Raw genomic sequence first — 18,043 nt, forward strand, 5'->3', positions numbered from 1 at the left:
TACCCAACAAATATAAATAAGCTTTAACACACGTGTTTGGGAAAATCAGAACAGTGGGCTCAATGGGGAAGTATGAATTGTTTTGATAAAGAAATGGTGGTCAGTGACAGCAAAAGAAACAGGCAGCATATGGAAAAAAAGAAGGAAAAATAAAAAGAAATGAAGGAAAGAAGTTCTTTGGGGACTTTTGAGGTTCACGTCTCCCATCACTATAGGAATGTTCCAAGGGCTATAAAAACTTACAGATAAGAATAAAATGTTGCTTCGTTACTCATTTTGGTTGGATAGAAGCCAAGCATGGACTGAGAAGTAGAAAATATTTCCATGTATGGAGCACAGCCTTCTGAGAACATCAGCTGGGGAAGGGGAAGGATGGATCTGGACCCTAGCCTCTAACCTTTGAACTTCTAGCTACTCTGAAACAATCTCAATCTATTTTATATGACAAGCCAAGTTCTAATCTGGGTTGCCCAGAAGCAAAGCCTAAGACAAGTATTCAGGTCTATAGTGAGTTGCATGGCGGCCCCTGAAAAGATGCATCCACTTAGAATTTGCGAATGTGAAAGGCCCTTATTTGGATAAAGAGCTTTTACAAGTCTCATTAAATTACGGATCTTGAAATGAGATTCTCCTGGATTAGGGTGAGCCCAAAATCCAATGACACATGCCCTTAAGAGAAGGAGGTTGGACATTGAACTGCAGAAGAGGAAAAGGCGATGACAGAGTCAGAGATTGGAATTATCCTACCACAATCTGAGCAATGCCTGAAGACAGCAGAACTGAATACGTGAGCAAGGCTTCCTCGAACTGAAGGTTCCCCTAAAGTTTTCAGAGGCACTATGGCCTTATCAACACCTTGATTTCAGATTTCTGGCCTCCAGAACTGTGGGGGAATAAATTTCTATTGTGGTCATTTGTTATGGCAGCTGCAGAAAATGAAAACAAGATCCAAGTAGTTTATTAGGGAAGCAAAGGAAAATACGGATAGAAGAATGGAAAAGTGAGAGGGAGAAGTCAGTCCAAAAAACTATTATCTAACTATCAGTGTTGACTCATTGGAAAACACCCTGATGCTGGGAGGGATTGGGGGAAGGAGGGAAAGGGGACGACAGAGGATGAGATGGCTGGATGGCATCACCGACTCGATGCACATGAGTTTGGGTGAATTCCGAGAGTTGGTGATGGACAGGGAGGCCTGGCATGCTGCGATTCATGGGGTCGTAAAGAGTCAGACACGACTGAGCGACTGAACTGAACTGAACTATCAGTGTGAACAACTGGAGCTCAGTACTGCTGGGGAGAACCTGAGAGACAGCATGAGGTACGTGCCTCAGGGTTTATGGATCCGGGGAGAAGGCAGCTGGGGTATTTATACACCCACCCCAGTCTGCCACGGGCTGAGGGCTACTCTCAGGGATGCTGGTTCCCCAGCACTTCCAGCTCCCACCTGAACACCAAAAGTGATTCCTGCCACAGGAGAGGGAGGCCGCACAAAGAGTGCAGGTACTATCTGTGGCAGGCTGGCCACTCGGGAGATGTCTTAACTATATTACTGGGTGAGGTACGGTGACCTGAGACACAGATTGAGAGAAGGTAACCAGGAAAAGTCTTGGCAATTCGATTATGCTCACACTTCCCCGGAGAGAACACAGCAAGCCTGCATGAGGCAGAGGGAGAAAGTGAAACTGTGGCGGACCAGCACCATTACTGTGGTTTCCCAGGGAAAGGAACAAGGGAGGCGAGCTAACTGAGTTTAGGACTAGCTAATCTGGATCCTATCAGGGGGCTCCGGGGCAATGTGGGCTGTATCCAGTTATCTGGGACCAGGCTCTGAGATGATGAAGGCAGATGGATAGTGGACCAGAGTATGTGAGCCCAGTAAGAGAGATGGTTGGGACTGCTGGTCAAGAAGGGGAATTGGCCAGCTTCCTGGCCAACTAGGACCTCAAAACTAAGTTAAGGTAACATTAAAAAAAAAATCTATTTACAGGTAAGGGCAAGGAGATATGGGTAAAGTGATAAGACCACTATAAGAAAATCCCATTTTAAAATACTGCAATGAAAATAAGATCTGAATTTCCATTATAATTTATAAAGCCCTGGAAAGCATTTATAGCCATCCGTTGAAAGTCACCTTAAACAGTAACTTAAGAAATTGGTCAATATTATTCATCTGTAATTCTCAAAATTCTCCAACCCAGGCTTCAGCAATACGTGAACCATGAACTTCCAGATGTTCAAGCTGGCTTTAGAAAGGGCAGAGGAACCAGAGATCAAATTGCCAACATCCGCTGGATCATGGAAAAAGCAAGAGAGTTCCAGAAAAACATCTATTTCTGCTTTATTGACTATAACAAAGCCTTTGACTGTGTGGATCACAACAAACTGTGGAAAATTCTGAAAGAGATGGGAATATCAGACTACCAGACCTGCCTCTTGAGAAACCTGTATGCCGATCAGGAAGCAATAGTTAGAACTGGACATGGAACAGACTGGTTCCAAATAGGGAAAGGAATACGTCAAGGCTGTATATTGTCACCCTGCTTATTTAACTTATATGCACAGTACATCATGAGAAACGCTGGGCTGGAGGAAGCACAAACTGGAATCAAGATTGCCAGGAGAAATACAAATAACCTCAGATATGCATATGACACCACCCTTATGGCAGAAAGTAAAGGAGAACTAAAGAGCCTCTTGATGAAAGTGAAAGAGGAGAGTGAAAAAGTTGGCTTAAAACTCAACATTCAGAAAACTAAGATCATGGCATCTGGTCCCATCACTTCATGGCAAATAGATGGGAAAACAGTGGAAATAGTGGCTGACTTTATTTTTCTGGGCTCCAAAATCACAGCAAAAGGTGATTGCAGCCATGAAATTAAAAGATGCTTACTCCTTGGAAGGAAAGTTATGACCAACCTAGCTGCTGCTAAGTCACTTCAGTCATGTCCAACTCTATGCAACCCCATAGATGGAAGCCCACCAAGCTCCACCATCCCTGGAATTCTCCAGGCAAGAACACTGCAGTGGATTGCCATTTCCTTCTCCAGTGTATGAAAGTTAAAAGTGAAAGTGAAGTCGCTCAGTCGTGTCCGACTCTTAGCAACCCCATGGACTGGAGCCTGCTAGGCTCCTCCATCCATGGGGTTTTCCAGGAAAGAGTACTGGAGTGGGTTGCCATTGCGTTCTCCAATCTAGACAGCATATTAAAAAGCAGAGACATTACTTTGTCAACAAAGGTCTGTTTACTCAAGGCTATGGTTTTTCCAGTAGTCACGTATGGGTGTAAGAGTTGGACTATAAAGAAAGCTGAGTGCTGAAGATTTGATGCTTTTGAACTGTGGTGTTGGAGAAGACTCTTGAGAGTCCCTTGGACTGCAAGGAGATCCAACCAGTCCATCCTAAAGGAGACCAGTCCTGGGTGTTCATTGGAAGGACTGATGTTGAAGCTGAAACTCCAATACTTTGGCCACCTGATGTGAAGAACTGACTCATTTGAAAAGACACTGATGATGGGGAAGATTGAGGGCAGGAGGAGAAGGGGATGACGAGGATGAGATGGTTGGATGGCATCACTGACACAATGGACATGGTTTGGGTGAACTCTGGGAGTTGGTGATGGACAGGGAGGCCTGGCATGCTGGGGTTCATGGGGTCGCAAAGAGTCAGACACGACTGAGTGACTGAACTGAACTGATTCATCTGTACCCTTTGTCCCCTTATCAAAATTTAAAAAAATCCTGATCCATGAATTCATTTCTCAGTCCACAAATGTTTGAGTGCTTACTCTAAGCCAGAAACCAGATTCTGAGGATATAATGAAAATGCAGAATATAATTTCCTTATAGCACTTACATGCTTCATAATTAGGGAGAGTGAGAGATGACAATAAATAAGTAAATATATACAGAGTGCAGATGGTAATTCTTTGATGATTTAAAGGTCTTCTCATCTGGTATAACAATAACTACAAACTAGATGTTGTAAGGGAAAAAAAAAACCATTTCAACATCAAATAGCAGCATCCCAATTTCTAAGACATCCATTCAATCCCTCGGTGCTATGGAAGTACCACTTGATCCCGTCTTTAGATGCTGCTACACTCTGCTTGCCTTCACAAACACTGTCGTCTTGAAAAAGGATATGTACCTTTAAACCCAGAGAGCAGAGGTAACAGATCCCATTTGAAACGGTTGCTAAGGGACCATTATATATATATATTAATTAGTGAACATCAACTCTGGTTTCAAAGGGCAAAGAAGGTCTCTCACTTGAAAGGGAAAATTACTCCCTGGTGATTGGGAAAAGGCCACCATAGGTGTTTTTTTTTTTTTTTTTTTCCATACACACCAGTAGCTTTATACTTACTGCATAATTTCTTTTTTTTTCTTTTTGTTTTCTTCTACCCTTATCCTTTACTGGTTTCTATACTTTTATTTATTCCTTCTAAGGCTTTTGGTGTAGGAGACCAAGGGGAAGATCTGAGTAACACAGAGAGCAATCAGCCTTTTAATCCTTTAAGAGACGAGCAGAAGACAGATATGTCTTTCCTGCAAATGTGCTAAAAGACTGAAGAGACACATTATCTTAAAAGTGCCTGAAAGCTTTATTGGAACTACACACAAGCCCAGGAAGCTTTTTGTTGTTTGTTTGTCTGGGACTTTTGTTTTTGTTTTAATCAGAGATAGAAAGATTAAGCTTTTTTTTTTTTTTTTTTTTTTTGCACAATCTCTGTGGGATACAAGGATTAGGTTAGGGTGCTAAGTATACCTGGGTGTTTATATTAAGTATTGCTATAAATAGTTTTGCTGAGTTTATAGTTTAATATGCTCCAATATCATAATTTTTTCATGAAAAAATTACAATTTAGAAGAAAATCAGGTAAAACTTTGACTCAGATAACTCAAAGGAAGTCTAGCTGTTGGGGGCCAAAAAGACCAGGATAACATAATTGTTCATCTGATGACAAGTTAATTGAATTTCATGAATAATTATGAGAATGAAAAAAAAAGCCTTCTCATATTTCAAGGCTTGTAAACATTGTAGGCATTAAAATAAGAGCTAGGGAAAGGTGGGGAAAGTGTAAAGCTAATTTACTTTGCCTTCAGAATTTATATTTTATAATGCTGTCACATTTCTAAATGATAAGAACAATTTTATTTTTACAAGTAAATGCTGGCAAGGCATTTTTATTCTAAGTACACTTTTGACATAAAACTAATGCAAAAATAAAATCTAACTGGCTAGAGCAGTTACCTTATCAGGAAGATGTGATTATTTTTTGCTTCCTTAAAGCTGATTCTCAATGAGATGAATAAGAAAGACCTCATAATATGCCAAATGGACTTCAAGCTATTCAGTCATAAGGCAAGACTTGCAAATTCCAAATTTACGTCAGCTTTCCACTTCAGATAAGATCTTTATTTTTTTTTTTTTTTTAATAAAAGATAGGAAAACACCATCATTGTGTCCTTCTCTCCTGATTTGCCCTCACTTTGCTTGCATAGCCTTTGGTTGGTTGGTAAAGAGGTGTTCCTATGGGATCCTGATGGTAACACAATGGAAGCAAATGAACTGTTTCATTTCCCATATGCAAGTAATCACTGAAGGAATGGAACATGCTAGCACTTAAAAGATACTTAAAAAAAAAAAAAAAGAGTGAATGCCTACTCAGTTATTTGAAATGTATCTAATTACAGATCAGGTTATGTGTATTAATCGTAAGTGGGAGGGATATAGACTTTCACTCTGTGGAGAGGCAAATTAGAACATTGGAATGCACAGTGAGACTTCTGAAACCAATGGATAATGTTGGATATTTTCCTAGAACAGACTGGCACTCGATATGAGGGAAAATCAACATATCTGAGCAGTGTTGTCAGATAAGAAACATTTACGGGATGTTTCTTATTTATGGGATGTTCACACCTGGTTCTTCCCACTGGCTTTTGTGAAACTGAATGTTTGAAAAGACAAATACTAGACTCTTGGCTTTTGTTTCCACGTTTGTTTACCTTAATTGAATAAGTGACATTTATGAAATGGTTGATATTGTCTTGGCCTCGACTATCCTCTGGAACATTAAGAAGAATAAATGAAAGTGAAAAATTATACAAAAAAAGGAAGGAAGAGACCAAAGTAAAAAGAGTCTTCCTATCACTGAACTTTGCCATGAACTTGGCTTCGTACCAGGTTCACTGGTTCGTTCCTTCCTTCCTTTCCAAACGCTGTAGTCAATGGGGACCATTGTCAATAGCTGGCGAATCACTGAAGGAGTTCACGTGTGGGAAGATTAGGTGCTTTCCGATTCCAACCCTCAGGCCTTCCCTTCTGACTTAAGCTACATCCACAGGTGTGTGGAGAGGGCTCACTTCTAAACTGATTTTAACTGTCAAAGAGAATAGTAGGACAACCAGGGAAATGTAGGGCTAGGTCATACCCCTCAAATGGGGACACGTTTTCCTTCATCAGTTTGCCTTCCATACGCACAAAAGGTCATGGTCAGTTTTTACCTTTTCAAATGGCAACTCTTGGTCCCCATCTAACGATGCTGACTTGTGCTTTTCACTTTCACAAAAGAACTTGGAAGGTAGGAAAATATATATACAAAATATCATTTATCTTAGAGTGTTAGAATGTATACAACTTTTACACATCCATTTCTTATAAGAAAGGCTTTTTTAAAATTCCAACTAAGAATGAAACAAACGTTTTCACTGCAAAACAGAATTTTGGCAGCTCTTATGATTATCAGATAGGTAAGTGTTTGATTTACCATGATCTAAAGAGAATTGTTTACAGACATCCACCTTCCATTTAAATTTTAGAGTCAAAAGAAAGTCCACAATTGTCCATGGGCAGTCAGCGAGGCCTTGGCACAGGAGGCCCACAACACCAATTTATTAAATGCTTACGGGCCTCAAAACAATCTTTTGCTGGCAGATGCTCTAATTGTGCTTTGCAAGAGAGCCAGCCTGCTGTCCCAAGAGGAGAGAGTTCAAACACAGTGCTCCTTGGAGGCTGACAGACGAAGGGCTCCCCCTAGGGGCAGCCAGGCTCCGCAGAGAGAAAGCAGGTGGCCCGTTGCCAGGAAACCAACCCCCTGATGCTGGAGACAGGAAAATGCAGAAACAGACAGTCTTCTTTCTGCACAGAATTTGGTTAAGCAGTTGCATCTCTCTCTAGAACACCAGCTGGGGGCAGACCCTGCTCCAGCGCTCCAGCCAAGTTCGTCTCAGCGAGTCCCAGTGGAGAAACTTTCCTATGTCACTTTCTCTTTCTCCAGGGCCACCTCCCCTGACTTCCCTACACTCTTCACATTTCCTTGTCATTGTTGCCCTTGCAAACACAAGATACTGCTAGAGGAGGGCTTCAGAAAAAGAGATGGCTGAGCTCCAGTAGTCAGTGGAGCAATGTGATTTAACAAGGGTACTTTATTCTTATGGTTTCATACCTACAGAGCTATTTTCCCTCTAAAAGCTCAAAGAACAATTCTGGCCTTGATTCCACCTCAGCAAGTTGCCATAAGGTTTAAGAAAATACAACCTCAAGAGGAGGCTGTAAAGAAAATCATAGAGTATTTCTGTGATTACTATATTTATGCTGTATTATAAGATATTTAGTTGTAGGTGTTTCTGGGCCAAGTCTTTTATTATTCTGATTATCCTTTGAATGGTCTTCATGTGATTTAGCAAAATTTTACAATTATTTTCTTTATCTCCTCAGGTCTGGGCTCCAGTATCTCTTTCTTGGTGAGGACTTCCCTGACTATATTTCTTAAAATTGCAGCTCACTCCCCACGTGCACTCTATCTGCCCTTTACCTGCTTTATTTTTTTCCACTGAGATTCAGTTAAGGAAGCAGAACCACTCAGGAGTGTGGAACATGGGTGTGTTATAGAAATCAGGCCTGACACAATTAGGAGAGAAGCTGGGGAAATAAAGGTCTGCAAAGGGAACAGGGAAATCAAAGTCCTATGAAGTACGTCCAGAGGAAGCAGAACAGCACGGGAGGATGTGTGGAGAAGCCACTGGAAGGCTCTGCTCTGCAGGTCCGCCCGGGGTTGCAGGAGGTCAATAGAAGAGCTGGAGACAGATCAGGGAGAGAGCAGGGAGAGGCAGAATCCTCTGGCTCCTCTGTGTCTGTCTCCCCTGGCATCTAACCATGATGTTCTTTGGACAGTATGGCTACTTCTTCACTTCCAGCTTCCCCATCTTGAGCAAATTCCATTTTTGGCTAACTTTAACTGAAAGCTATACAAAGGATGGAATGAGGAGAAACATGGTTCCAGTTTAACCAATTGGACACAGTACAAAACTACCACAGTCTTTAATCATCTCACATACTACTTACTTTAATTACACATTTCTCTTTATCTGTATGTGCCTGTGGGTGTGTGCACTTGTGCAAGCACATATAGACACACACAGAGTCCCAAACCCTCTGAATGCAGGGACTTTTATCTGTTTTATACACCTCAGTATCCAGAAGATTGCAAATATTCAATGAATAATTGTTGATTGAATTTTTGATTGCTGGCCCTTGAATTATACCTGGGGGCAAAGTCTGAGTCAGGATCATTAATTTATGGTTGACAAAATCGAGGTTCAGGAAATGAATGAGTGCTCAATTCCAAAAAACTAAGCAAGTCACAGAGTCATCGTTGCAATCTTCAGAGACTGCCAGTGCACAAGGCGTTGTCTGGCTAGCATACCACATCTGTAAGAAGTTGACTCAACTGACTACCAGCAGTGGCCTTACATCTGCCTTTAAGCTCAGGGAAGCTTACAAGTAGTTCAGGGTATGAAAGAAGAAGGGTCAAGGTGGATGGACCTAGTTGTCAGCTTTACCCACAAGAAATCAGGAATTTAGCCAAAGAGAAGCGTGCTTTTAGCATCAGGCCTCAAAATCTGGAGAATTCATTTTGTTGAATGTCTTGAAAATGCCCTTAATTCCTACAGCCTAAGAGGACACACTTCCTCATCTTATGTTTCCATAGCCAGATTTTATAATATCCATAGCTGGCTGATGCTTAGAAGACCTAAGTCCTATCCCCAAAATATATCCACTATTAGATTGTCTGATGGCCTTATATTTTCAAAGAAGAAATTCCTTGGATTCTGAAGGCATGTCTGTTTTAAAGAGTCCCTTACCCATGGAAAGGATTACGCATTGAAGCCTATCATTTAATCACTTATAGAGGATTAAGCAATCTAGCTAATTAAAAGACGTCAGAGAATCACAAATTGGGCACATACCCTGATATTGAAGGCAATAGAGCAGAACGGTGAAACGTAAACTGGAAATTGGTGCTCAGGAACTCAAAGATGACAAGTCAGACACGCAATAATCTGGACACTAAAAGCTACCCTGGAGACTTTGGGTTGGGGCTGAAGCTTGATCCACTATGGCCCCTCTGTAACCCGTGAATCAGTTGGGATGGTTCTCATGGCAAATAAAAGCAAACAGTACAATGTGGCTTAAACAACCTGGAGAATCATTAGCTCACATAATTGGAAAGCTCAGTCTTAAGCTCTGGATTGACCAGAGCTCCAAATGCATTTCTCTTCTGTTTTCTTGTCTGCTTTCTCTGTCTGTCATCCTCTGACTGCCTTCATGAGATGACTGTCCCCCCCCAGCAACGGATGTTGCATGTTTCCTTAGCTGTCACATGCATCAGGAGCAAAGGGGGCATTTTCCACACCCTGAAACAAAGTTCTAAGCAGGATACTCATGGGAGTACTCCTGAACTAGCCGCTGTGTGCCGGGAAATAGAGGACTGACTCGCTAAGGTCAGGGTTATCTGAAAAACCGTTGTGGCGGAGAGCAGGATGGACTGCCTTGAGACCCTTCTACACGGCCCAGTGGAGGCAGTACTAGTTTTCTAGGGCTGCCGTAACAAAACACCAGAGATGGGGTGGCTTAAACGACCAAGACTTATACGCTCACAGTTACAGAGGCTGGAAGTCCAAGACCAAGGTGTCAGCAGGTCTGGTTTCTCCTGAGGCCTCTCTCCCTGGCTTTCGGGTGGCTGCCTTCTTACTATGTCCTCGTATGGCATTGGTCAGTTGTATTCAGGCCCATCCATACAATCTCATTTAACTTCATTCTAACTGGGGGTTAGGGCTTCAATACATTGGTTTAATGGGGGTAGAATTCAGTCCATAAAAGCTGCTAAGAGTGGAGACAGTCCCTCTCAATGGGCATGATTACAATCGTATGGGACAGAAACAGATGTTGGGGAGATAGCCAACATGTCCATTACAATCTTCAAAATTCCCTAAAGTCATTTCTCTTTGTCCAGATTTAAACACAGGTGTGGTGGCAGGGGGAGGAAATCATAGAAAAACAAACCACCACATCATTAATTGTGTGTTGAACTTCTCTAGGGCAGACTTCTGCTAGATGTGGGTCTCCTGGGCTTTGTTGTTGTATCTAAGCAAGCATTTCCAAAAACCTATTCCAAGGAGCCCTTGTCTTGTGACATACTCTGCACACAAAAGCCATTTCTTGGTTAAATAAATAATGGGAAATCCTGCATAATATCTTTATAAAGATCTTGACTTATCAGTTAGCATATTCAAAGGCCCCAAATAAAATTCCAACATTTAAAAAAATGTTTACATCCACATAAACACAGAGCTTCTCAAACTTCTTGTCAGCATGGGATTTTCTCAGATATTACCTACTAAAAATTCCCAAGGACTACCTTGCAGGAAATACTCTTCTGGGAAATTGTTACTTTTTTCTTCAAAGTAGCAAGAGGGACACTGCAGAAGGGCAAAACTAACAGGTTAAATAATGTCACGGGCATTAACATGAATCTAACTTAGTTTTGCGTTGCCTTTTTCGTAGAGGATTATAGTTGACTGCTGTGAGAAAGGAAGCTGACAATTTCTGTGCCAGTCTCTGGCTGCGACAGAAGGCTGTCTCCAGTGCTCACTTCATAGAAACGGCTCTAGGAGAACACCTGGAGCGTGTGATCATCACCTGTATGCACCTGTTGCTGCCACAGGCTGAGAGAGACAGAAACAGAACAAGGGACTTTATGGTTCAGCAGTAACGAAGTGTTTGAGCCAGAAACACTGTCCAAGAAGAACTCTGCAAAGCAGGAAAGTAAGGAGCTAGTGACCAGAAAAAATAATCAGCAGCAGCAGCCCGGAGACAAGAGAGGCTCAGAGCGTCAATCGGCAAGGGCTGGAGGGTCTAGCGTGCCAACGGCTGGACTCCACCCCCTTGCTCCTGGGACATAGTTGCCAGTTTTAAACACTTGGACACCATAAGGAGTGGAGACTTCCAACATATAACCCAAGACATCTGTTCAAGCAAAGTAAAACTGAAAAACCTGAAGGTAATTTGGAGCCTTCCAAACACCTGTGAGTCAGATAACGCACACTCCTCCCCGTCTTTAAAAGCGCAGATGAGCTCGAACCTTCTGGGCATTTCAGCAGTTTACCATCTGTACTGATAACCCTTTTCTGCAGTACAGAGAGTCTTCGAGGAGGATGTAAAAGCCAGGATCCAAGATAAGGAAACATGTTTACACCTGCTACATCTGTTCAATCATTTGCAGGCTCTGCTTCACACTGGTCTCTCTGTGTAGGCACCCTTTGGCAATCATTCTTGTCTGGTTCACTTCCACCCATGCTCCACAAAAGCAGAAGAACGGAAAACCAACCTTAAAAGCCACATGGTCTAGCGTTGTGCTTCCAGAGAATACTGTCTTCACTTTCCTTGTATCTTAAACTATCGTGGAATCTAAGTCATCATTAATAAGGTTAGGTGTTTCTCGAGAGGTAGGCGATGTACTCACAAAAGACGGGAAGGGCATTAAGTTAGCTCTGTTGGAAAGTAAAACCTGTAGACAAGCTAACTGCAGTAAAGCAGTTGATAAAATAATAGGTTAGAAAAGAACAATAATAACCAAACCACCTAGACAAAGAACACAGCCATCTGTCTTTTCTCCGGGAAGAATATAAACCCCAACCTGCTATTTACTCTGTTGCCAGTAGAGCCAGACACACTGGAATGTGCTTAAAAAGACAATCAAGCCTTAAGAAAGACACAGTGTGATTTGGACAAAGCACTCTGTAACAGAGGCTCCTTTAATGTGTTAAATGGCCACGGAAAGCATAGCACAGGTGAGTAGCTGAAAAGTACTCAAGGGGTTTCGTATAAGAGCTGCACTGAGGAAAGGAAGGTACGTATATGCTACAGTCCACTTTAAAAACCTTTGAAGGAGGGTTGGATAGCATGGACCAAATAGGATAACAATTGTATAACAACACAGATCACCTCTGACCCGTTCAGAGCACTTAGGCCATGACATTCAAGGAACTCTACTGATACTTACCCTATAGAGACCTACTTTACATTATATAAGAACAATAGCGATTTTTATATTGAGAAATTTGGGGGGGGGGTGTCCAGAGATAACAGGTGGCATGCAAGTTGATAATGAACCCCATTTTAAAAGCAACCACAATTCTGTTAAAATTTCTTTGGGGGGGATCTATTTATTTGCCCACCCCAAAACGGAATCTATACTAAAACAAAGTATTAAAACTGGATCATCTAGGCCAGTGTTTCAAACCCTCCTTTGATTTTAAAGTGAAACAACTAAGACAAAACAAATGGGGTCAGGGTGTCAGAGACAATGGCAAAACCTGGACAAAAAATCAGTTTTCTGTTATGAAGCCCCAGGCTTATTCAGAGGTTCCTTCTGACTAAGGTCCTAAAAGAATCCAGTCTTCTCCATCCACAAAACACCATGACCACACAGCAAACAGGTCTAGTCTATAGAAGAGTTTCAGTTCCTAAAATTGTCTTAATTCCAACGGTTAATATTTTCTACACATTCACTGAGAGTTACACAGCTAAAGGGTGTAAGGTATCATTTTGTCTAACAAAACTTAAAGCTTGTGCTGTCTTCTCTTTCTGAAAGGGAAATACAAGACGAAGAGGCACTCTATCCCAAGTCAGCCACACTATATTTGTAGAACAATAAGTGCTACAACATACTTTTGGGGACCCGAGAGAAAATTTATAAAGAACTGATGCCTAATGGCAAAGCTTTGAGTCTATAGTTCTTCCAACACCGTACTGGGATTTCAACTCTGTCATTGATGTTATAAGGGAAATGCATTACACCACAGAACAAGTCTGAGAAGAGAGTTGAATTAGCTTCCCTGAGATGACAGAACTGAAAGGTCTATTACATTCAGTCAACTGGACTCAAACAGCCCTAATCCCCGTTGCCAGCCCTACAGAGAGACCACGTGACGGATCTATGACACAGGCAGGATTAGAACCCAGGATACCACCCTTTCAAGCTAGCACTCACTTTATTATATCTGACTTAAATCAATGTCGGAGAAGGCAATGGCATCCCACTCCAGTACTCTTGCCTGGAAAATCCCATGGATGGAGGAGCCTGGTAGGCTGTAAACCATGGGGTCGCTAAGAGTCGGACACAACTGAGCGACTTCCCTTTCACTTTTCACTTTCATGCATTGGAGAAGGAAATGGCAACCCACTCCAGTGTTCTTGCCTGGAGAGTCCCAGGGACGGGGGAGCCTTGTGGGCTGCCGTCTCTGGGGTCACACAGAGTCGGACATGACTGAAGTGACTTAGCAGTAAATCAATGTAGTCTTCTAGTGGGCCAACACAGCAGCATTATCTGACACTGACTGCTGCTCAGGACCCAGACTTGTTTATATTCATCTTATCTTTAAGTCAGTTTACAAAAGTGAAATCCATTTCAGCTTTGGGTGAACGGAAGAGCAGAAAGTCAAAGACTAGGATGCCAGGAGTGAGAGTTTTGAACTAAAGACTCTTCTGTGGCTTTTTAACAGCTGCCATTATTCATGATGGAGCTACCAATACGCCACTCCATATCTGTACAACACCTACCTCTGATAAGGTGGGCCGACACCGTAATTCTAGTTAAGAAAATTTACAGCAGGTTATTTGCAGGCAGATTTTTCCCTTCCAAGGTATGACTTTAAGGGCAGCAAAAAGCTCTCTTCCTCCGGTTCATCTATCCTGGCTTTAGAATAAAGCACCATCTCCTAAAAATCCATTGTCAAAATATAAATACTTAATCTGGGTGGAATAAATAACCTTAAGTAAATCATGTTGTTGTCTGTATACAACTGTTTTAAAGGTTAAAAAATAAAACTGTATGCTTTCAACTCCTCCTGTAGCCCAACCTAGTCCTACTTCGCTCCACCCACTATAGCTGAAGGTCAAGTTTCAGGCTGCCTTGGCTTTCAAGTTCTAACTTTTCCTCAGCACCTGTAATGAGGATTTTCAACTCCAGGTCAATAGCTTCTTACTGTCCTTCCTTGAACACTCGTTCTTCTGAGCCCCGCCACCCCCTCACGGTGCTCTTTCTTCTGGCACAATTTGTCCCCATAATCTCTACTTTAATGGTTTACTTCGACTTCTAGCACCCTCAGCTCTTGGTAATACCTCTCTTCTCTGAGTTCTTGACATTTCTGGGTTATGGAAAATAGAACTGTAGTTTGCTTCCTACTACTGTTTAACACTTTGTATCCAAGCAGGCTTTCTTTGTAGCTCCTTTCCACTTTTTTTTTTCCTCACAGAGTAAAAAACCTGAATGCTTAGGAGGGAACTTTATGACCATAAGTATTAGGAGAGGGAGGAAAAAGAAGTAATAATTTCTTCAACAGCATTCAAAATAAGCAGCCTACTATGAACAGAGCACCAGTTATTGGCAAAGTGCTAAAGACAGAGTAGAGTATCCATGTGTCTTACCCCATAAGGAATTTGGTGACCATGGCAGGAGACAGGAAAGCCCAAGGAGCCACGGCTGAGAAAAATGGGGCCACTGGCCCTTTTCCTAGGCTTTGCTTCCTTGTGTGGCCATAATGGCTCTCATAGTGCTTTAAATTTTAGTCACTGAAATTTCTAACATCAATGGTAATGAGTCTGTTTACATGACTGCCCTCAAACACCTCATGCTGATGAAAACCTCAGAACTCATTTAGTACAACGGGAGAATAATGTGAATTGAGTGCCTACTATGTGCCAGGCATGGTGCTAACCTCAGAACTCATTTAGTACAACTGGGGAATAATGTGAATTGAGTGCCTACTATGCGCCAGGCATGGTGCTAACCTCAGAACTCATTTAGGACACCTGGGGAATAATGTGAATTGAGTGCCTACTATGCGCCAGGCATGGTGCTAACCTCAGAACTCATTTAGGACATCTGGGGAATAATGTGAATTGAGTGCCTACTATGCGCCAGGCATGGTGCTAACCTCAGAACTCATTTAGGACATCTGGGGAATAATGTGAATTGAGTGCATACTATGCACCAGGCATGGTGCAAATCCTCTTGTCATAGGTTTATGTGCACAGAGTGGCCCAGTATATAGTGACTCTAATATTTTAGAAAATCATATAAATGAAGCCACCCAATCAAAAATATATATTTATTTTCTTCCCCCTCTATGCATACACAAATGTCAAGGTCAGATGATGTTTTTTCCGAAAGAGAAAAGTCAAGAGGAGACTTCCATTGTCTCTTCTCCTCACTATCCTAACTTTTCAGACTCAGACCATCTAGCCTTCTTATTACGAGATGGGCACCAGCTACTCGTAACTTACTCTGATTGCATCTTTCTAGTGTGGGAGAGGCTTCAGGACACAGTGGGAAGAGGCTGGTCTCTGCCCAGACATACACAGACTCAAATTTTAATTCTGCAATTCAGTGAGGCTTGTGGTCTCTGGGAAAATTAGAGGAAGGCACACCCTCTGCCTGGAATGACAAAATCCTTCATTAGGGTGCACCACTGGGCAAGTGTTAGTCGCTCAGCCACGTCTTTGCGACCCCATGGACCGCAGCCCTCCAGGGCAAACAGAACACAAAGTGTGTGTCATTCCCAATTTGCCCCTCCTTGCTACCAGATGTGGTTGTGCAGTATACAAAAGGCACAGCCCTGCATGACAGCCCAGACACTCTCTGGTCATTACTTGTTGAGCTTCAGTTTCCTAATGCCTTCCTTCAAGATTGTGAAGAGTAAGGGGATAATTTACTGAAAATGAATGAAGTATGGTTATTGGTGGTGGTTTAGTCACTTGCCAACTTGTATCCCACTTTTGGTGACCCTATGGACCGTAGCCAGCCAGGCTCCTCTGTCCATGGGATTTCCCAGGCAAGAATACTGGACTGGGTTGCCATTTCCTTCTCCAGGGGATCTTCCCAACCCAGGGACTGAACCCATGTCTCCTTCATTAGCAGGCAGATTCTTTAGCAATTGAGCCACCAGGGAAGCCCAATATACGGTTGGCATTCAAAACATTTTCAAATCTTTTCCTTCATTGAACTGTTTAAAAATTTCAATAGTCTAGATCATGCCTACACCTGATGTTGTTTACCTCATCTCTGTTCCCAAGAATAATATTCAAAACTGAGATATATATTTTTTATCTGTGAAGGGAGAATTCTCATACACTATTATTTTGCTTCCAAAATATTTTGAGGCTCAATTTCAAATGCCATGAATACATGTAGAACATACACACACACACACACATTTTTATATACACACTCTTCTATATAATTATACAAACCCTTTACATTAATCAAGCTGATATTAGCTAATATTAATTGTCTCATTAAGATTCCTGTTAGCCAGAGCTAAAGTCAGGAATCCTTGAGAAATCTAATTGACTCAAGTTAATTGTAATTCTTCCTTGGGGTTTTAACGATAACTCATAAGTTAATTGTAATGTTCTCCATTTTGCATAGTACTGAGATTCTTGAAGGGAATGATACTTACATGCTGATGAAACACTGATCATAAAGACAAAGCCTATTGTCTTTTATTTAGATTGCTCTCCCTGTACTCCACCCAACCTCTTCCCAATCTCAATGTTGAATCCAACTCTTTGCTTACTTTTTCTCTCTAGTTTTTTCTATGGGTTTGTTTAAATCTATTTGTTGTACTATCTCTTTGTTAATCAGATTTGTTTTATAAGGTTTTTGTCCTTTTAAACAATCTTGGTGAGAGAGAATATAGCAAGGTAGAAAGAATGTTTGTTCTATAATCAGAAGAATCTCAGTTCAAACTCTAAGTATTTCACTTACAGTATAACCTTGGTAAAGGCATAGCTTGTATTAAATTTTGTTTTATCAGCTATAATGGTGCTAGAGTGATACTCAGTAATTAATAAAGTAGGTGTAAAGATGACCATTTAACATCCAGTAAGTTCTTTGGGGATATATCTATTTATACCACCTACAATATAGATTTAATCAACCTTGAAAAATATCTTTATGTAATTAATTTGACTTTTTAATTTGCTTTTGACAAAAGTTGTTTTGTTACTTTTATTTACTCTTTTAATTACAAATGTGGACTTGAAGGGGTGCTCTTCAGGAAAGATCATTCAAGCCCTGTCTCTTCCACTTATTCACTAAGTGACATTAGACAAGTCATTTAATTTCCTGAATATGTTTCCTCACTTGTGAAATCAGAGAGTTGGAAAAGATCATCTCTATGGTGTTCCAGCTCTAAAATGTCTAATTTCACGTTACTAGAATAAAATCCTAATTGCTCCTAATAAAAGGTGTTAAAATCAAGCTGTACAATAGCTTGTCCACAAATTCAATTTACAGTACTTAGTAAAAGAAAAATTGCTCAGGTTGCACTATTAAAAATGTTTTGTTATTACTGATTCTTGGTTGGTTAATATTAATATTTGGGCTTCCCTGGTGGCTCAGACAGTAAAGAATCCACTTGCAGTGCAGGAGACCTGGGCTCCATCCCTGGGTTTGGAAGATCCTCTAGAGAAGGGAAAGGCTACCCACTCCAATATTCTTGCCTGGAGAATCCCACAAACAGAGGAGCCTGGCAGGCTACAGTCCCTGGGGTCAAAAAGAGTCGGATATGACTGAGCGACTGAGCATACACACATACACAAAATATTAATACTTATTGCTATTTTGTACTTAAGCTGTCATGTATGTGTTTTTTGTGCATTCATACTGTATAGTGTATGTATCATTTAG

The sequence above is a fragment of the Bos indicus genome, chromosome 23, assembly GCF_029378745.1.
Source record: "Bos indicus isolate NIAB-ARS_2022 breed Sahiwal x Tharparkar chromosome 23, NIAB-ARS_B.indTharparkar_mat_pri_1.0, whole genome shotgun sequence".
NCBI classification, from domain to species: Eukaryota; Metazoa; Chordata; class Mammalia; order Artiodactyla; family Bovidae; genus Bos; species Bos indicus.